At 39.3% G+C, this 22751-nt stretch overlaps 1 protein-coding gene across 2 annotated transcripts in view; it reads left to right on the top strand.

Annotated features, from left to right (window-relative positions):
- Nucleotides 1-22751, top strand: part of LOC149138556 (splicing factor SF3a60 homolog) — a 145573-nt gene that overhangs the window by 20267 nt on the left and 102555 nt on the right. The gene's annotated exons all lie outside the window — the stretch shown is intronic.

Consider the following 22751-nt stretch of genomic DNA (forward strand, 5'->3'; position numbering starts at 1 on the left):
TTATGTCAGATGGTTGGACTGACCAAAAGGGGAGAACCCTTATAAACTTCTTGGTTAGTTGTCCCAAGGGGACTATGTTTATCAAATCTGTTGATGCAACTCATCAAATCAAAGATGCAAGAACTTTATGTGATTTGCTGGATGTGTTTATTTTGGAGGTGGGTGCAGAAAATGTTGTCCAAGTCATAACGGACAATGCTGCAAATTATGTTGCTGCTGGTAGAATGCTTATGGACAGGTATCCTGCTTTATTTTGGACACCTTGTGCTGCCCATTGTATTGATTTGATGTTAGAGGACATTGGGAAAATTACCTTTGTCAAAGAGGTTGTTGACTCATCAAAAAGCATCACAAAATTTATTTACAATCACACATCTGTGCTTAGCTTGATGAGAAGATTCACCAACAACAAAGAGTTGGTGCGCCCCGCCATTACACGGTTTGCGACGAGTTTCATATCTCTTCAATCCCTCTTGAATTCTATGTGGGATTTGAAGAGAATGTTTCTTTCAGAGGAGTGGCGTGCTTCGTCAATGAGCCGCAAACCAGAAGCAGAGGCCGTCTGCAGACTAGTTTCATACCAGGAAGACTTCTGGGCGGGAGTGCAGGAGGTGTGCGCTGTTACAAAACCTTTGGTAAAGGTTCTTCGGTTGGTTGATGGTGAGAAGCCCGCAATGGGCTATTTGTATGAAGCCATGGACAGGGCCAAAGAAGCCATTCGGTCCTACTATGATGACAAGGGAGATGATGGGTTCCAGAGACAACTCCTTCTATGGAACGTCATTGATGAGCGATGGAACAACACACTCCATCGTCCAATTCATGCTGCGGGGCTTTTCCTGAACCCTGCATTTTCTTATGCATGTGGGTTTAATTTTGATGTTGAGGTCGTGGAAGGATTATTAACCTGTGTCCAGAAGATGGTGAGATCTTCAGAAGAACGTATGGAGATCTCTAGACAAATTGAGCAATATAAGTTGTCAGGTGGCACATTTGGCTTTGAGATGGCTGTCATTGATAGGACGGTTAAAATGCCAGGTATTTTTTAGTTTGTACTTTGTAACTTTGTTTCAAATTTCATTGTTTCTTCAAATTCCATTTTTTTCTTATGTTTATTTAAAATTTTATTTGTAATTTTGTTGTAGACGCATGGTGGAAGATGTATGGTGGCAGAGTACCCCTTTTGCAAAATCTTGCCGTACGCATCCTCAGCGAAACATGCAGCTCCTCGGGATGTGAGCGCAATTGGAGTGTATTTGAAAAAATACACAACAAGAAGCGCAATAGGTTAACACTTAAACATTTAAAATATTGCAAATTTCCAAATAAATTTTTGAATTCATTAAAGTTTTAAACAATATTTTTTTTATAATATTAATTATTAATTATTAATTTATTATTTCATGAACTTTGTACAGGTTGGAGTCCCATAGACTTAATGACATGGTCTATGTCTACTACAATCTTCGATTGTGGGTGAAACAACTAGAGAAGACACCTGATACGGAAGCCATCTCATTGGATGGGATTGACACCACTGCTGAATGGAGGGTTGAGACCGAGAGGCCTCTCATGGATCCCACTGAGGATTGGTTAGTGCAGGATGAGGGGGAGGAGGAGGAGGAGGAGGGGGAGGAGGAGGAGGAGGAGGAGCAGGAGCAGGAGCAGGAGCAGGAGGAGGAGGAGTTGGAGGAGCAGGAGGAGGAGGTGACACCGCCTACCCGGGCTACCCGGGCTACCACTACCAGAGGACGTGGTCTCCGTCCACCTCGGCCTCATGTAGCTGCTACTACTAGTTCTTCAGCTTCTAGAGCACGTCAGACTCCACTGCCATTTCCACCACCACAGGCACCAGCTTCTACATCTAGAGGGAAAGAGAAAGTTGTGCCATTTTCTCGCAAGAGGGGCAGAGGAAATCAATAGGATTAGACTTTCATTTTATTGTATATGACATTATGACATGATGAGATACATTATCATATTTTTTGTTGATATTTTGAGGCTGAGTTGGACTTGGGACTCAGGACTTACTATTCAGGACATGATTCAATGTTATGTGTGATTTTAGCGCTAGAAATGATATTAAACATCTTATATATTAGTTTTTTTATCATATTTATGTGTCAATGTATTTATTTTATGTTGTAGATGGTTTAGATATTAAAAAAATTGAAAAAAAATGAATATTTTTGTGCCAAACGATTTTTTCCCGCTTTTTTCCGATTTTTTCCCGATTTTAACGATTTTTTCCGCTTTTTTCCCGGCGCCGATTAAATCCCGATCGCGATGTGTGCAACACTGATTAATTGGCCCAAGGGATGAAGTAGCCTATTGATCCCCATAGGCTATAATCCTCGATAAATGGGAAAACCCCAAAATACCCAATGTTTGTGTAGCATAGGGCAAGTTTTGGGGTTGTTGGGGCAAAAAAGCCCAAAGTTGGGGTTTGATGTGAACCCCACTCAATTAATCAAGTAGACAAATCCCCTCAAGGAAATCTATAAATACAAGAGGGTTAGAATCATTTGATCATCACTTGGATTGGATCATTTATCTCTGTTTTGTTGAGCCTGAGGCTCTAAGGGTTTAAGACCCCATTTTCTCTCTCTTAGACTAGTTTCGGTGGAGGTGATCCCACCCTCCCTAGTCACTTTCTTTGTTCTGGCCATAGGGAATTAACTATTTGAAGAAGCAGTAGAGACTTCGAGAAAATTTTGAGTCAAATCGACTTAATTCTTGAAGGTTTGCAAGTTTGTTTGAAGCAAACGAGAATGAATCTCCAAAGGAAGAGTGAAACTCTCTGAGGCTAGGGCATACGGAGTAGTTTTGAGGCATACAACGACATAATTCCTGGAACAGAACCAAGTCCTAGGGCTGAGTCTAGGCCTTTTCCTGCGGTAAATATAGAACGTATTTTTCAAGGCAGGATGAGATAATTCTGAGGCTTTGGTCATTGATTAATCAAGCAAATATTCAGTCGCACATTTGTCTGGGGGTGATATTTCTGTTGGTTGGATTGATAGCAAAGAGCAAAAGTGTAAGAATGCACCATTATAGAGTTAAGCTTCGAGGGTTTCTGGCATTCCCAGGGTTATAGGCTCACGTTCAAGGTATTAATGCTGGGTCGATATTTCTTGGGCACAATCGTGACATATTCAATTTTTTTTTTTTGGTGCTATGAATCACTATGGGAGGACAACCAAATATTTGCAGAAGCATCCTAATCCATCACAAGTAACTCAATATTTGTATCCTTGGCTGCAACGTCCTGATCCCGATTGTGGACATCCTGGTCCATAGTGGATTTATTCATATATCGTATCTCTAGCTGGGGACACCTTAGGGCGACATCTGAAATTCTTGCATTTAGTCTAGACTGCGGATCTGCATATGATTCCTTGGTCATTTATTAAGAAGCTAGGAAAAATCATAGTGAGTAAAGTTTGGAGTGAGTGTGAACCAATACCAAAATTATTTATCAAATTTTGGAAGGTTGGATATAGCACGATACTCTGTGGAATATTATATTTCTGGCTGTCGATAGTCAATCCTATTTATTATGGGTTCAAGAATCATATTTTTGCCCATACCTGACTATTGTTACTGTTGAAAGCATTGCTTATTTCATGAAGGAGTGCCCACTGTTGAATGAGTAAAGAATTTTGTTGAAGAAAGCCTAGCTTCCTAAGAAATCCTAAGTGCACAAATGTCCTAGAATACTACATAGTGTGCCTTGCTAGTCCAAGTAACTCCAAATATTAAAACATAGATGAAGTGGGTCTATATGAGACAAGTTGCCCTCACAAGTCTCTTGCTCACTGGTGCATCCCTCTCACAACAAGAGTCAAATATCTTTGAGCAATAGGTAAATTAACACTCCCTCTATGAGGGAAGACTCTTTTCGTTTCTCAAACTTGCCCTTTGCTAGGGGCTGACCTCAGAATGTTGTCTATTTGTGCATATGAAGTAATGTGAACTAGGACCGCTGCTCCCTTTAGAACTTAGAACTTAGAACTCTTTAGAGTCTTTTAGATGTACTTCCCTTATCCAAGGAACACTTCTCATCTTAGCTTTAAGTTAACTTCATAAGTGAATTGTCTTGCACCACAAAATTCGTTGTTTAGTAGAGGACCAAGACAAATGGATTAGATCTATCAATCAAAAACTTAAAATATGCACAAATTTCCATGAAGAACAATTTGAGTAAAAAGTCATCAGTCTTGAAATACCAAACTTCTTGTTGATGCATCGAAACATAAAGGGCCTCCTTCAACTTGCAAACATGGGTGTCTTGCCTATGCACCTCAAAACCTTTGTCAACTAGAACAAAAGTCTCTTCAATTTTAACTCCTTTTTAAGAGAACTAATTTGGGAGAGCTTCATGTCGCCTCCCATGAACTCTGGATAGAGATAGAGCACCATATACCACTATTTGATAGGATTTACTTGGTGTGCCACATCCAGGAGTCAGAGACGAAGATGCAACTTATCTTTTGGTGCCCCCTATAATATGTAGTATGAGATCAAAGGACGCTATCATTGCCTTTACAAGGACTCGATGGGCTCCCTCTCTACTTTTTGTTAAAATTTGGCAGCTTAGGGATGAATTTCTCCTAAAAGAAATCATATCTTTCAGTTTTGTTTGAACCACCTATAATAAAATTTCTTTTATGACATACTAATATGACTTTCCAAAAATAGTAACTCACATTTTAATTTGGAAGTGACTTTTAAAAAATAGAAAGTCATGTCTAAATGATCAAGGATGATCTCCACATATGGAATCCAATTTAACATCAAATCAATTATGACTATACAAGTCAAGAATTAATATTTTTATCCTTACTAGTATTGTTATTATTAGGATACTATTATTTATAAAATAGTCTAAAGTCATTCTGTTAATTTTAGACAACAATGGTAGGTTCTATGTTTTAGAGCAATTTACTTCAATTTTTCTTATAAGCCCAATATCAAATTTCGGATTAGCAATCACATTAACATTTAAAGTAAATGTAGATAGAACATAAACAATAAGCAAAAGACAGTCCAAGACAAGAGGACACAATATTTGGTGGATGCCAGGGAAAAACCCCAATGTGGGGAAAACCTTTTGGTAAAATCTTCTTATTATTTTTCAAAAGTTCAATAGAGAGAGTGTACATACAAAATTTACTTGCCCAATCACTGTAAAACAGTCTAGTCAAACTGCAGCCAACAGGATGCCCTAACCAAAAAGTTAATGTTATTCAAACCAACAGAAAGTCTCCTCCAAATTAGCTCAGTCAAACCTAGTCAACTCGGCCTCCAAAGATAGTTTGAGTCAACCCAAAACAGTGCTGAAAAATTTGGTCAAATCGGTTGACACACAATCAACTTTGCAGTCAAATGGCCTGCGGTCAACGCTGGTCAAACAACAACAAATTCCTCTATTTCTATGCCAGGAGATGCGGCCTAAGCAAATTAGATTTCCTGCCTGAAAAACGCAGTCAAAGGAGTGAGATTTCCCCTTGGTTAACGTTGGTCATAACTGCTGTAGATGGCCCAAAAACAATCTTGAAATACCAGCTTGAAATTTTCGGTCTACCTAGGTCATTGTATGAAGAAGAAGAAGAGCTGCTCCTTGTTGTACGAACCAATGAGAAGGAGAGAGAGAGATGTGTGTTTAGTGTGTCCAAATGAGGAAAATGCCTCTTTTATTTATACACAACTTTGAGGGTGAAGAGACACAATGGTTGGGCTTTATGAGCCTACATTAGACTTCTAGTTGACCTTGATAATTTATCCATAGAAGAAATAAATTCATAATTCCATTTCTGCTTCTCAGATTGAGATGATCTTTAGATCAATCCTGCACCTCTCGGAAAAAGGAATCCAATAAAAATATCATCTCCAGAGCTGTCCAAGGTGGAGTTTGGCCCTAGTTGCCAATTTTAACACTCCCTCTCAACTATGGAGAAATCCATCTGCCAAACCGTCTGACAATCTGTCCCATCTTTGTCATCCCTACCCTGCTCTGCTGAACCATGAAGAAATAATGAAGAAGAAATGATCGAGAGTGTATCATACCACTCTTCACTGACTTAAAGCCAGTCTCCATTGATCCCAAATCAATATCAAACATCCTAGCATAGGGAGTACGGTAGTACACGATGCGTCCATCGCTAGTAGTATGGTCCCTATTCTCATTTCCCAACTCATTGGCCAGATGAGAGGTACTTCCCATGAGTCCCGAATTGCATGGGTAGGATGTATCGAAAGGAGAAGGCGAACCACTCATCTTGCTCATATGCCATAGGAGAAGGTGAACCACTCATCCTATGCATATATCAACCATCATGGGGTATCACAGGGGAAGGTGAACCACTCACCCTGTACACAACGCACCACTAGGGGAAGGTGAACCACTCACCCTATGGTCGCTCATAGCTCCAAGAAGTACCCCAAACCCCCTAGAGCTCCCAGAGCTCAATATCCAACTCAAATGGGACCCTCATAAGAGGGTCTCTCCATGAATCCAAGTCGTTCACAAAAGGTTAAGAATTTGACCTTCCCGAGGGGCTTCGTAAGAATATTTGTGACTTATTCATCAGTCCCAATGTGATGGAGCCTAATTGCTCCCCGTTGTACCATATCCTGGATAAAGTGGTACCTGATATCAATATGCTTGGAGCAGTCATGAAACATGAGATTCTCAGAAAGATGAATCCCACTTTGGTTGTCGCAGTAGATCACGGTGGTATCCAACACATGCCCAAACAACTCACTAAAGAGCTTCCTCAACCAAACAACTTCACAGGAGGCCATACTAGCAGCAATATATTTGGCCTCGACAGTGCTCAAAGCAACTGATTTTTGCTTCCTACTCATCTAGGATATTGAAGCAGAACCTAGTGAGAAACAACATCCCGATGTGCTCTTACGATCCACCACATTGCCAGCCTAGTCAGCATTAGAATAACCATGGAGCCTCAAATTCTCGGCAGTGTATCTCAGTCCATAGGTGATTGTGCCCTGGAGATATCTCAAGAGATTCTTGGCAACAATCCAATGTATGTGATGAGGCTCGACCATAAATTGACTCAATGTATTCATTTCAAAGCATATGTCCGGACGAGAGTTCACCAAGAACATCAGGGTTCCCATGAGTTGACGATACTTAGAAGGATATCCCAAATCAGGCCCAACGATATTTCCGCATAACTTCTTGAAGTTAAGTTCCATCAGAGTAGTCATAGACTCACAATCCACCGTCCCAAATCTTTCAAGTAGCTTCACAATATATTTTCCTTTGAAAAGGAAAATCTCACTTGTCTTTTGCTAGACCTCCAAGCCTAGGAAGTAGTGCATTAATCCTAGGTCCTTCATTTCGAATTCGAAAGCCAACTCCCTCTTGCATTGATAAATAAGAGGGTCTGCACCTGTCAGAGAGAGATTGTCCACATAAAGTATCAAGATGAGAGGTATATCATTTTCAACCTTGAAATAAATGTTCAGATCAACTTCACTTCTTGTAAAACCCAACTTCATCAGATAACTGTTTATCCTCTCATACCAAGCCAGGGGAGCTTGCCCATAGAGGGCTTTCTTCAACCTGCATACATGTGTCTTTTGATATAGAACTTCGAACTCCTCAGGTTGTTCTACATAGACTTCCTCCTTAAGTCAGCCATGCAATAAGGCGGTCTTGACATCCATTTGATGTAAATTCCATCCTTGAGAGGCAACAAGGGTAATGATCGAATGGATGGTGGTATATGGGGCAACTGGTGCAAATATCTCATCATAGTCCACACCTTCCTTTCGAGAGAAGCCTTGAGCAACAAACTTGGCCTTGAACTTTTCAGCACTTCCATCAATTCCATGCTTGATCTTGTAGAGCCATTTTGAGGTGACAACAGATTTGTCCTTGGGTCCAGGGACCACATCCCAAACATCATTCTTCATAATTGGTTCATACTCTTCATTCATAACATCCTTCCAAACTTGGTGCTTCACAACTTCTTTGAATGTGCAAGGCTTAGTTTGAACAATGGTGCTCATGGCAGCTAAGTACCCTTTGTACCTATTCGGCTTCTTACTTTCATGAAATGTCCCCCTTGGTGCAATATGTCTCTCGGCATCTTCGAGAGTGTCCCTAAGCCATGAGGGTATCCTTTTTGAGGAGGAGGGTTCATGGGGAGGTGGATCAATGGGATCCATCGGTCCTTCAGCATCGGGCATCGGCTCATCTTGCGGTTCTCCTTGCTTTCTTGTATCTTCTTCTTTGTCCTTCCTTGGAATAGGAAGGTTCCTAATCTTCCCAAGGGCAACATCTTCATCGAAGGTGACATCATGACTTATTTCCACTTCTCTTTGACCAGGCACATAGATTCTATATGCCTTTGAAGTTTCACTGTAGCCCACAAATGTTCCTTTCTTCCTAGATGCATCCAATTTGCTTCTCTTTTCTTTTGGCACATGAAAATACACGGGGCTACCAAAAATTATAAAGTGAGAAACATCAAGTTTCTTACCGGTGAAAACTTCTTTGGGAGTTTTGGAGTCCAATGCTTGATGACGACATCTATTTTGAACATACATGACAGTGTTGGCAGCTTCTCCCCATAGGAACTTCAGAAGGCTTTGATCATGAAGCATGGCACGGGTGGCTTCTACAATGGAACAATTCATTCTTTCAGCAACTTCATTTTGCTCAGGAGTATATGCGGTAATAGTCTCCCTCTTAATGCCAACTTCTCTACAATACTCATTGAACTCATTTGATTCATATTAGGTTCCATTATCGGTCCTCAATATTTTGATCTTCTTCCCTGTTTGATTTTTGACCAAGGCTTTGAAAGAGAAAAACCATGTGAACACTTTGTCCTTCATTTTCAAGAAATAAATCCAAGTTCTGTGAGAGAAGTTATCCACAAAGATATCGTAATATAAATATCCTCCTAAAGATGTCCCATGCAACATACCAGATTGATTAGAATGAACCAATTGCAAAATATCAGTAGTCTTGCTATCACTTGAGGGGAATGGTCCCCTTGTATGTTTTCCTTCGGCACATCCCATGTTCTACTTCAAATTCGGGCATACTTGTCACCATCTTCCTTGCATCGGGTAGGGCTTTATAATGAAGATGAGCAAATCTTCGGTGCCATAATTCGGATTGAAGAGATGTGTCACAAGACATAGCTCCCAATGGACTTCCTCCAACTTGATATAGGCTATCAACCCTGAATCCAAGAGTAAATGCTTCTTTGAAATTTCTTTTCCAAACACGTACCTTTCCATCAATGAATGCCACCTTGAATCCTTTGTCCTCCATCGCCGAGATAGATACCAGGTTCTTCTTTAGATCGGGTACATATAGTTTTTATTGTATATGAATGGTGTTACCTTGATTCAATTGAAGAGTAACATTCCCAACTCCTTTCACAAGATAGGTAGCATTGTCTCCAAGAATGATTTCCAAATTTGTATCCTTTTCTATCAGATTTGAAAGAGCTTCCTTATACCTAGTGAAGTGCCTTGAGGCACCACTATCAATCAACCAATTTCCCAAGGTATCCGGAGGAGAGGCAGTAGAGAGGGCAGATATAAGATAAAATTCTTTTTGCTTGTTATCTAAAACATTAGATTCATCATACCTGGAGTTTCTTGATCTTTTGGGAGGTTGACCATTTCAATGTTGAGTAGTGGGAGCATTCCTTTTTCCTTGAACCTACCATTCCTTTGATTGTTGTTGCCCTGAAATTATTGCAGTTGTTGTTATCATCATCCCCAAGGGTATCCATTTTATTAGTACACTCCCTAGCATAGTGGCCAAACCTGTTACAAATGAAGCATCTACCCTTTCTTCCATCTTTGAATCCCGATCTTCCTTGACATTGCTTCTTTGAACCTGCATTGTTCTTTTTTTTAGCATGATCGGAAAGTGCAACATGATCATTCCTATTTGAAGGCATGTCTCTTTCTATCATCCTTGTTTCTTCTTGAGTTCATCAAAACCTGGAATCCGGTCATTGTTGAGGATAGTTGTGTTGAACACATCCCATTCACAAGGGAGACCTCCAAGGGCAATGAGAGTGAGCCTCTGTTAGCAATAACTTCTCCAATTGATAGAAGATCATTTTTGATTTCGGTGATCCTCATGAAGTAGGATTGGATATCTTCTCTTCTTCCCTTCTTTATGTCCTTCAACTTGTTCTTGAGAAAGAGAACTTGGTTTGCATTGCTAGCTTTAAACATGCTAACCAACTTGTCATACATCTCCTTAGATGTGCCCAAATCGGAGATGTAAGCAACTAAATGCTTATGAATAGAATCCCTGATGATCTTCTTAGCTTTGACTTCACCTTTCTTGTACTTTGTCTTAGTGGCAGCCGGTGCATTTGAAGGAGGTTCAACAATCTTTCCCTGCACATAGTCCATAACATCATGCTCTTCCAAAGTCAAGTCAAGAGACATCTTCCATGCATGATAATTAGACTTATCATTGAGCTTGTCATCAGATTTGAAGTAAGATGAGGAGGCCATTGAATCTTGTCCTTGTCCAACAAATCTCACTGATTTCTCTTCTCACTCTTGCTTGGGCTTTGTTTTCACCTCGGCTTCGATACCATGTTAATTTTAGATAACAATGGTATGTTCTATGCTTTAGAGCAATTTACTTCAATTTTTCTTATAAGTCCAATATCAAATTCTAGATTACCAATCACATTAACATTGAAAGTAAATGCAGATAGAACATAAACAATAAGCATAAGACAAGCCAAGACAAGAGGACACAATATTTGGCGGATGCCAGGGAAAAACCCCAATGTGGGGAGAACCCTTTGATCAAATCTTCTTATTATTTTTCAAAAGTTCAGCAGAGAGAGAGAGAGAGAGAGAGAGAGTACATCATACCAAATTTACTTGCTTAATCACTGTAAAACAGTCCAGTCAAATTGCAGTCAATAGGATGCGCTAATCTGAAAGTCAGCGTTGGTCAAAGCAGTAGAAAGTCTCCTCCAAATTAGCTCGGTCAAACCCAGTCAACTTGCTCTCCAAAGATAGTCTGAATCAGCCGAAAACAGTTCTGAAAAATCTGGTCAAGCTCGATCAACTCACAGTCAACTCTGTAGTCAAATCGCCTGCGGTCAATGCTGGTCAAATAACAGAAAATTCCTTGATTTTTGTGCCAGGAGATGTGGCCTAAGGAAATCAGATTTCCTGCCTGAAAATGCAGTCAAAGGAGTGAGATTGACCCTCGGTCAACGTTGGTCATCGCTATTGCAAATGGCCCAAAAACAGTCTTGAAATACCAGCCTGAAATTTTTGGTCTACCCAGATTAACGCATGAAGAAGAAGCGCTGCTCCTATTTGCTATGCGAACCAATGAGAAGGCGAGAGATAAAGATGTGTGTTTAGTGTGTCCAAATGAGGAAAAGGCCTCTTCTATTTATACACAACGTTGAGGGTGAAGAGACACAACGGTTGGGCTTTATGAGCCTACATTAGACTTCTGGCCGACCTTGACAATTTGTCCATAGAAGAAATAAATTCATAATTCCATTTTTGCTTGTCAGAATGAGATGATCTTTAAATCAATCCTGCACCTCTTGGAAAGAGGAATCCAACAAAATATCATCTCCATTATATGAGCTCTCCAAGGTGGAGTTTGGCCCTAGTTTGCCAATTTTAACACATCACCTTTAATGGATTAATAAAAACGAATTCTCTTATGGAATAAGTAAATTAAATTGAGAATCTCTTACTTGGCAAATCAAACCTCTCTTTTGGAATAAAGTAGTAACTCCACATTTAAAAGAATGTAACTCTCCCTCACTAATTCAATGTATGGAAAAACCTCCTTATCAAATGCACTTGTAACTCCCTCATTCAATTCGATTTGTAACTCTCACCAAATATTCTCTCATGTCTAAGTGTAACTCTCTCTCCCTAATTCGAATTGTAACCCCTTAAGACAAGTGTATCTCTCTCTCTATTCTTGGGATGAATTACACTTTTCCTCAAGTAACTCCTCCCTCATGGAATTTTATTCTCCTATTATTGGCTTTGTTAGCACTCTGTATTTCTTAAGACTGAAAGAAATGCAAAAGTTACCACAAAACCACTTTCAAGTCTAGAAGTTAGCCCTCTTAAACTTAGAGAGTGATTTCTCTGTTAGATTTAACTTTGTTTGCTTTTAGAATTTTAGGCTAGACGTGAAAGTTCAAGGTTTGGTTTTTGAATTGATTTTTTGGTTGATAATGTAAGAAGGGACAATTGGGCAATGGAGTCAATTTGCTTTAGGTGGATCCTTTCAGCAGTGACAAATGAGTTTAATAGGGCAAGGTAGGCAGATTTGTTGGATCTTATATGCTTGATGAGATGGGAAAGAAGAAATGACTAAGTATCCATTAAACATAGAGCAATTAAGAATTCTATTGCTTAACTTCAGTTGAAAACATCGAAATTGTTCAAAAGACAGAATTGAGTGTATTTAAACAAATTCAGATTCTTTATTTTCTTTGAACAAAATAGATCAAAAACACATGTGAAATTATAGAGAAAGGAAAACACAATAACAAGAGAGAATATCACTTCACCAACAAAATCTGACACAGGAATCCTGAAAAGCTTCTATATTACTGAAAATTTGTCCACTGGAACTTGTGGAGCAACTTTACATCAATAGTCCTTTTCTTCCATACAAAAATCAACCCTTACTACTTCGAAATATGAAGTATTTATAGAAAAATTACAAAAACATCTTGATTTCAGAATATCAAGGCAAAATCCTAAATTATCTAAAACTGTTTACACAAATAGTACAAAAATTTAGGAAACTGAATTTCTGCATCTGACTGGCACTATTTTTCTGGCTTGCTGTTGGTGACTGGACCTGAAGAATAGCAGCTGGCTGTTGATGTCCTTTTGGAGATTCGATGACTGTTTACTCTAGTAACTCACACAATTTTTCCCACCTCTGTTCATCTGGCAGTTTAAACTTGATTAACTTTTGGTAAACCTCATCTACCTCTGTGAATTTCTCGAAGGTAGGCTTACTGATTTCATGTTTGATCAATAAATCGTAGCTTAGGCCTTCCATGAACGCCTTTCCTGTGAGTGTGCCCTTGATTTTAGCAAATTTTGACCTGTCTCTAGCAATGGTGTACAATTTATGCTGGTAATCTTCACGCTTGACCAATTTATCTCCTATCCCTTGTAATCCAGGGAGACCTTTTTGGCAGTAGGTTGAATTTCTTGTGAAATCTATGAGTGATGTTTTCCAGACTGTTGCATTTAGTCTCCAATTGCAACATCAAATTCTTCTTAGTGAGAACTTTTCTCACTTCCAAAATGGTATCTGTTCTGTCTTCTATGTCTAGTTCTTCCAACTCTTCTCTGGATTTTGAATTTAATAGTCTTATTAGAGCTATAACATCACTTGGTTTGGTGCCAAGGTCTTTCTTCACATCTGCTATAAGTTCTTTTGATTTCTAGACCAACTCATCTTGTTCAAAGATGATTTCAATAGATGGCCATATCCTTGTGATAGCTTCATTGATCTCTATCCAGATGTTTTCTTTGGCTTCTGTAATGGTATCAGCTATGACAGATTGGTTCTCCAGATACTCTATCCTTTGTGTGAGCTTGTGTGTTTTCTGCAATTCTGCTAGATATACATTGTCTACTTTGAGCTTTTGTTCCTGCAAATTATTTAATTTCTGAGTTAATTTCTCAATTTCTTGGTCTTTAATAGACATATTTTCCATGGCCTTAGCCAAATCTGCTGGTGTACTGTTAGATTGTCCTTTTGTTGTGACAATTGTTGTTGAAGTTGTGGCTAATGTTGATGCCTCGGCTATCGATGTACCTGCTACTGGGATTACAGCCAAAGGAATGGCCTGCACTGCACTAGCTTGCTGCTCTTTTTCTTTCAGGAGTGTCTCCAGCTCCTTTTCCATTTTTGAAATCTGATTGTTCTGTTCAATGATGATCTTGAACAGATTCTCCTTTTGCTTCTCCTTCTCTCCATATTCCTTGGCCTGTGGATCTTCAGTGGAGGGGAGCTTAAGCTGCTTCTTCAATGTTGTTATATCTGCATTCTTGCTCCTGATGATTTCTTCAACTGCCTTTACATCATTGGGATCATATCCCAGTTTAATGATCAAATCCTCCAAAGACTTTATCTTTGTGTCTTTGGCCTGAGAAGAAACTCTTTCTAACTTTAATTGTGCTTGAATATTACTTACTGAAACCTTAAGCTTAGTTGCTGCCATAACTGTGTTTGTAATGGTGCTATAAAGCATTTCTCTACACTGCTTGTGAAAGTCCATCTGGTCAATGGGATGGATTGTATCTGTGTAAAAAGAGAAGATAAATTGCTTGTAATCTTCTACTGATCTTGGCTGGCAACTTTAGGCTCCAAGAAGGCAACTTGCATTTTCTTCTTCCCTGCATCAAAAGTTGACAGAAGCCTGTGCTGGGCAGTCACGGTCTGTTTCCAAAAATGTGAAAAAGTGGTGGCCTTGAGTACTTGGTTCTTTGCTTTGATTTCCCCGTAAATGGAAAAAATACTTTGATCCTTATTGCTTTGGTCTGCCTCTCTTGATGACGATGACATTGGTGTATCTGTGGTCATTGGGGTCATTGGAGATGTAGGAATAATCTCCTCCCTCCTTGACTTTGAAGGGATACTGGTACCCATTAGAACGATGGGTCGTTGTTGTTCTGTAATGGTATGAGCTATGCCAGATTGGTTCTCCAGATAGTCTACCCTCTGTGTGTGCTTGTGTGTTTTCTGCAATTCTGCTAGATATACATTGTCTACTTTGAGCTTTTGTTCCTGCAAATTATTTAATTTCTGAGTTAATTTCTCAATTTCTTGGTCTTTAATAGACATATTTTCCATGGCTTTAGCCAAATCTACTGGTGTACTGTTAGACTGTCCTTTTGTTGTGACAATTGCTGTTGAAGTTATGGCTAATGTTGATGCCTCGGCTATCGATGTACCTGCTATTGGGATTATAGCCAAAGGAATGGCCTGCACTGCACTAGCTTGCTGCTCTTTTTCTTTCAGGAGTGTTTCTAGCTCCTTTTCCATTTTTGAAATTTGATTGTTCTTTTCATTGGTGATCTTGAACAGATTCTCCTTTTGCTTCTCATGCTCTCCATATTCCTTGGCCTGTGGATCTTCAGTGGAGGGGAGCTTAAGCTGCTTCTTCAATGTTGTTATATCTACATTCTTGCTCCTGATGATTTCTTCAACTACCTTTACATTATTGGGATCATATCCCAGTTTAATGATCAAATCCTCCAAAGACTTTATCTTTGTGTCTTTGGCCTGAGAAGAAACTCTTTCTAACTTTAATTGTGCTTGAATATTAGTTACTGAAACCTTAAGCTTAGCTGCTGCCATAGTTGTGTTTGTAATGGTGCTGTAAAGCATTTCTCTAGACTGCTTGTGGAAGTCCATTTGGTCAATGGGATGGATTGTATCTGTGTCAAAAGAGAAGATAGATTGCTTGTAATCTTCTACTGATCTTGGCTGAGCAACTTTAGGCTCCAAGAAGGCAACCTGCATTTTCTTCTTCTCTGCATCAAAAGCTGATAGAAGCCTGTGCTGGGTGGTGGCTGTCTGTTTCCAAAAATGTGAAAAAGTGGTGGCCTTGAGTGCTTGGTTCTTTGCTTTGATTTCCCTGTAAATGGAAAAAATGCTTTGATCCTTATTGCTTTGGTTTGCCTCTCTTGATGGTGATGAAATTGGTGTATCTGTGGTCATTGGGGTCATTGGAGATGTAGGAATAATCTCCTCTCCTTGACCTTGAAGGGATACTGGTACCTATTAGAACGATGGGTTGTTGCTGTTTTGTATTCTGTTGCTGAGTTTCCCCTATATCTGTAGTCTTTTGTTTCTTGTTGTATACTATAAAATCTTTAGTTGAGATCTCTGTTACTGAAGGGGAGATACTTTCCCTTGGTCTTTTCTCTGTCTTTTCTCGAGGTACTGGAGTCTGTGAAGTAGATAGTACCTGCTCTTCGGCCTCCTGCAAAGTATTCTCCTACCACTCCTCCTGGTTCATAAATTGTTCTATTTCTGGTCTAGGAGTATGGGTGTAGGGAGCATACTTTTGTTCCATTCTTAATTTAGAGATTACCCCAAAAGGGTCATAAGACCAAGTAAAGCTATGTTTTAAATTCATCTGCTTCAGGATAGCCTCTGCCTCTTGTCCTGCTGACCTTGCATTGCATATAAATGGCCCAACTTGTGTTTTTATTTTGAACTGTGCCTTCTTCTTAGCTGCCAGGAAGTGCAGTTGATCCATGTTGATCATTTGCCTGATAAACTCCAAGGCAAATATTCGAATAGGTACAAATTTAGGCAGTTTATAGGGAGGCAATTCACAACCATATATTCTGATCTCTGTGTAAGATTGGTATAAATACCAGTCCCCTCTCTTGGTCTCATCACTCAAATGCAAAATTCTCTTTATCTCTGGATGTATTCTGGGCTCTGCATTACTGTTTAGAAAATTGGCTGCCATTTGTACAAATTCACTGCTGTTCTTCCTGACCAAAGAGGTCTAGTGAATGACTGAATGAGGGTTCCCTTGGTCTTCTATAACTGGAAAGGGAACATGTCTGTCTAAGAATAAATAAATAAATACACCAAAATGGATGCATATCTAAAAACTCCCTCATTTGAGAATTTCACGAATTGCTCATGAATCATCTCTGCCAAAAATTCACTGTAACAGAAAATAATTGGTGGCTTTTCACCACTGGAAAATATAGAGAGAAATGCAAAAATATTTTCATCTACCCACTGGTCAGAGTAGTATCATAAGATGCAAGAAACCATGGAGATTATCTGTTTGACCTTATCAAGAAAAATAGAAGCAGGGTAGAGAGGGTTTGTTTTGGGCAATTGAGAATAATCAAGCAGAAAAGTTTCAAACACCATGGCTCTCTAAGGGAAATCCAATTTGTTGTATATTTCTGTAAGGAATTCTGGGTGAAAAGGTTGCCCTGGATCAATGTTTGTTACCTGGAGCATCTATGAAATTGAGTGGCCATTAATGGCAAAGAGGACTTCACTGTTTTGGGCCACTACTATTCTTTGGCTCCTACAAATGTTATAATTACAAGAGCGCTGATAGTCCCATCACCAACGTTGTTCCTTGTTTATCACAAATTTTTCGCTGTTACCGCAATTGTTAGCATTTAAAATTTTCAAACTTAATCAAATGTGGCTGCTACTACTGAGCCTGAATCCATCGCCCAATGGATTGTCTTTATTGCCCAACCAAACTCCTTTTTTCAAAACCCCTCACTCTACATATGATGTAGCCATTGAGCTCATGAAATAGCCAGTGAATTTTCCCTGAGTTATAGAAGGGATCCCCCTTCGAATTGAAAGGGCTAACTTCAGTTCAAAAGATCTGTTAGAGGTTACCTTTAGAGTTTTTCCCGCAGCCAGGGTTTTATCTAAGTGATAACAAATTGATGCATTAATTGAGTGATGCATTGTCTCCTTACATCATATGAGAGACGGGAAGTAGTTATGTAATACCTGAATACCTAATCTTTAAATGACTACATTAATTCACTCATAATTGCATTACTTTCTTATTAAGACTTAATTAGTGCACTCAAAGTTCTCTTTATGACCACTATATGTGATGCCTTCCCATACTGGTCATTTACATTAGATTTGCTTGTTCAAATACATGAAACAAATACTTTGGACAAGCAAGATGTTTTTAGGCCACTTTAAACAAGGTCTCCATTAAACAACTCGAATTGAACTCACTTGTTGGATGAGATCCAATTTTGGCTGAATTTGACAATAAAACTTCGTTTGTTCACTAAACTCGCCGCTTCTACATCTTGGTGGTTTTTCATAGCAAAGTTTTGTGTTGCTTTTTTTAGGAAGCATCACCTTGTTTCAGGCTTCAACTTCACCTCCTTCGGGGGCCTTCCTCTCTTCATGAAACTCAATAGATAAATCATAACTAATATGTCTCTTACATTATCATTTCTCTAGGTTCTCTCATGTACCAAAGAACTTGTCTTTTTGCTCCTGTTGTCAACATTAAAACAACTACTATTACTAAAGACCACATCCAAGTGGGGGATATGTTTCATAATCCAACTAAGGGCAACTAAATGTTTATGCAAGATTAGGAACACAATAAACATCCATAATAGCAATATCTTTCCTCTCATTGAAAGTTACACACTTCCTTTGCCTCAAAATAATGGAATCAGTGGTGGAATGCTTGTCAACAAAATCAACATGCCAATTTTTGTTAAGTGTTGTTATGCACACAAATCAATGTAACAATATATTTTGGTCCTAATAACTCCTTTATTCGACTATATTAGCATGTTTCTTCTCACATGGATCTTTCGAAGAAGGATTATGGTGTCAAAATTTCATTACATGGTAGGCAGATGTTGCTATTTCAAGCCCTAGAAAGTTGGAAACTCAAAAAACATTCAAATCTGTTGTTTGTATACTTGATCTACAAACACAACTAACTAAAAATAGGAACAATAACTCACACACACACACTCACTAAATATGAATAACTCACCCATATGGCCTTATTTATGTATGTGGTGTTGTGGTCAAATAGACTAGATCGACCTAAAAATATCTAAGGGAAAAGTGCTTAGATCTGCATAAATATTTTCATAGATTAGAATTCCCTCAAGGAGTGAAGCATGCATGAATGCAAGTAGTAGTCTCCTATAGATTTACGCCCTATACTAAGTAAGGAATCTTTGCTAAGTACTGACAACATATGTTAACATTTTGCATAACTACACATGCACTTCATTGGATCTTTATCTTGATTGGTTAGCTCAGGAGGTACTCCTACAAGCCTTTGGTGGTAGGTTTGTGAGGAGAAAACCCACAAAAAGATGAGTTTGTGGGCAAAATACCCAAGTTTGGGGTTTTCAACCCAAAGGTGTGGGCTTGGAACCGAAGGAAACTAATAGTATATTCTAATTTGTGTTGTGGGGTCCCTTGAAGGATAAAGAGGGCTCCAAAGTTACCTATTAGAGAGATATAAATATGGAGCCAAAGGAGAGGCTAGTCACAAGGTGGAAGGCCTCACTTGTGCAAAGAGATTTGCCTTTAGAAAGAACTACAGCCTAGAGAAGGAAGCCAAGTTTGGAGGTCTATTCAAGGACGTGTCTATTCTAAGAGAGGCTGAGTCAAGCAGTCTGATTGCAGGAAGGAGGGAGAGTGTCTGTTGAAGCATGGATAAGGGCTATTCTGAGTTCTGTTGATGGGTTGTAGCCTAGTTAGGGCTGTCTGCAGATTTGTGGTAGGTCACTCTTATAGGACCGAGGAGGGTAACGAGCCACAACTTGTAGTAAGGCATCTGCTGTGGATTATTGGTGGAATACAGGGACAAAAGGGAGGCTGAAAGTTGGAACAATGAGGCTGCTAGTTTGCTAACCTGTGCAAAGAAACTGAGAGGTCTAGGACCTAGGTGGCCTAGTCAGGGAACAGGCCGAGGCTGTTGACAATAAGTAAATGGCTGCTAAAGAGGGCTAACCAACAATAAATCGAGGGCTAAAGGGGGGGAGGCTGGTTGAGGTGTTTAAGGACTAACAAAAGAGGACAACAAGTAGTCTACGGGTTGAAGGGATAAGCCCAGACTTAAGAAGTTGTCTGTGGAGCTGCCAAGTGGGCAGAGGTTGACTGTGAGCCTAAAGGAGTTGGTTGTGTAGTTTGAGGAGGGAAAGGAGTGCTCTGTGTGTTGCAACAAACAACAGATGAATTTGGTGGCAAAGGACAACCAGAATCAAGGATAGATGAGGGATAAAAGGACTTAAGCCTCAACCCAAGTATTTTGTATTATTTTGGCATTGTATTAGGGTTTGTAAAAGGCCATGTTCCATAGTATGGGAGCCCTAAGGTTTTCCTATTGAAGGACTAATAAGGAAAGTGTTTTGGGCCATAAAATACTGTGTACAGTTATTGATCTCATTGTTGTTATGCTCCGCTGTGCAACATTATTTTTGGTTGGGCATCTCTAGTGTGTTTGTGTTCCTAGCTAGGGCATAGACCAAACATAGGGTGTATGGAAATTCCAACATTGATTTCATGGTGGAAGAAATGTACCTGCAAAACAAATTTCATAAAGTGTAGTGGTAGAGGTGAAAATCAAGAAAGAAGAGAATAAAATAATCAACTCAATCAATTCACAAGAGAATATTTTTTTGCAAACTGGTTTCTTTGTATATTGGCATTAAATGATCTCACAATCAACAACCTCTAATGGGAGGAGGAGCTAGCTTTTTATAATTTTATTTTTCTAATGGCTATTACAAAATAATGGTATTTTTTTACAATGGTTTGCCCAACTAAGTGGGTTGAATTGCCTCATAACCATCAACAGAGTCCAATGATCCATATCGGAAAGGTTTGAAAGTCAAAATCATGAAGAATAATGCTCATCTCTCTTCCAACGTTCACCTAGAAGCCTCCAACAGTCCACTTGTACAATTCGACTTGCCTTGGAAATTGAGTTCATTATCCTTGATAATTTGCTCCACTTGAGAGGACTAACAACTTGACTTGCAACGACTACTTTTTTATCCACATTGTTATCTTCCTAGAAAGAGGAACCTTGAATAGCTAGCTTGACCTTTTTAACAACTATTTTCTCTTTGACTTTACCTTTTCATGTTTGACTTTACCTTTTCATGCATTAATAAGTTGAATTACTCCACCTCGTCCATATCTCCAATACCCTAGCCTAGTTAGCCAAGTTTTCCATGCCTTCTTTCTCCTTTTGCCAACTAATGCCACATCATATGCTTAGTCAACTCAAAAAGTCTAAGGCGTTGCCACATAAGCATGGTCAAACCCCCTAATCATGGTCAAATTTGGGATCTCCAATGGGTTTTGTTCCTCTCACAGAGTAGATAACTTTGGAATTAATGCGTGCCCAAAATATTGCAATGCTCCACCCATTTTTCCCCTGGAAAGTTGCACACCCCTATTGACTGGCTTTGACCAACCATATCTTGAGAATTCCTCATCTAAATGGAAAAATTCCATGTGGCATGTCATCATCTCACTCAGCTTTGCAATCTGTCACCTTGTTGACTTTTTGACTTTTAGGACCACATTGCATTGGGAAATGTGGAGTGCCTTGGGAAGCGTGAAAATGTCACTTACTGCGAGACTTCCATGCTTGAGAAACGTTCGAGGGATACAACACCAAAGACAAGGCCACCTACATACTCTATAGACTCATAACCATGTGAAAGTACATGGATGCACCCGACGTGGGTCGAATTGGCCCCTACACTAGTGATCACCCCTACATAACCAAGGTTTCCAGAAGAACACTCATATAAGCCCATCCAAGTGCCTCCATTCATATTGGGACGAAAGGAACCTGAGATGAATTGGAGGGGACTGGCCATGGTTCAACCAAAAATAGTCTACCTAAATATGATACAAGGTCTAGGATGCGTATTGGGCCTCACATGGTTGTTACATGGATCTTGACTTGTGACCTCAGCCTTACAATGGTGTTTAAAACTTTAAATTGCTACAATAGATATATAGGTACCCTTACTGAAATAGGGGTAATGCTACCCTAGTAGAAGACATGGAATTGGGGTTAACGTCTTGGATTATTTTGGAACCTTGTTCTTGTGGGATGTAAGGCTAGGGAAAAATCATGGAGATATAGCTTGATGAGCCTTGAGGTTGGTGTGATGCCTTGTTTTAAAGACTTGGTTTTTGTAGTCTTGATTTGTGTTGATGCAAGAATTGAAGACCTAGGATTTGAGTACTCTTGTGTGGATTCAAGAGTTGAAGACCTAGGGTTTGAGAACTCAAACCCTAGGATGGATGTGTAGATTTGGAGGCTAGTACTAGAGTTGTCTTACAATATACTTGTCTAATGCAACATGGCTAGGGTTTGTAAACTCTAAGGAAGACAATAGTGTTAGTGTGGGGTGCTTGTGTGCAACAAGCTTGTTGAAGCCAAGGAGGATTTGCGAATGTTGATGCTAGCTTGTTGTGGATCTTTCGCAGTGGCTAGGTTTTTCATGGTTTATCCTAGCTAGGATTTGGGGAGCTAGAGATTGTACCATATTTGTGATAAAGCTCTTGTATGTACATGCACTTCTTTTCTTCTATATCTATATATGAAGCTTCTGGCTGTCCAAAATTTTATAATTGCAGATTTGATTTTCATCTTGCATTGTCTTCTTAATTGGTAATTTCCAACTCTTTGTTCATGCTAACTTGACATAGCATATAGCTGAAATTGTTAAGCTATTTGACATATAACTTGAAGTTATATGAGCATATTTTCTTTTGTAATGGAGTGATTTTTAGATATGATATATGCATGGAAAAGTGTGCCCTAAGGGCTGAACTTGTTTGCATTTTTTTGGTATGTTTTCTCTCGGGCTGCCTCCTGTGTTGGTTTAAGTGGAGAGAAATATTTTCAGCTGTGTACTGCTGTAAATTAATATTACAGATAAGCTGTTTGGCTGAAAGTAGATCCAGGAAACCTCCAATAGAAGAAGTGAAATTTCAGATTTGCGTTAATTGCCCTAGTTCCAAAATTTCAACAAGTATGTCTAAGTTGTAATTATGAAAGAGGAAATTTCAATGTCTAAGTTGTAATTATGTAAGAGGACATTTCAATTCAAACGGGCATCCTCAGGGACATCCCCAAGGCATTCATCTGTCCCTGGAAATGCAGGGAGTGCATTCC

This window comes from Pinus tabuliformis, chromosome X (assembly GCF_031772625.1).
Source record: "Pinus tabuliformis cultivar Carrire ecotype Pingquan chromosome X, CPIR1, whole genome shotgun sequence".
NCBI lineage: Eukaryota > Viridiplantae > Streptophyta > Pinopsida > Pinales > Pinaceae > Pinus > Pinus tabuliformis.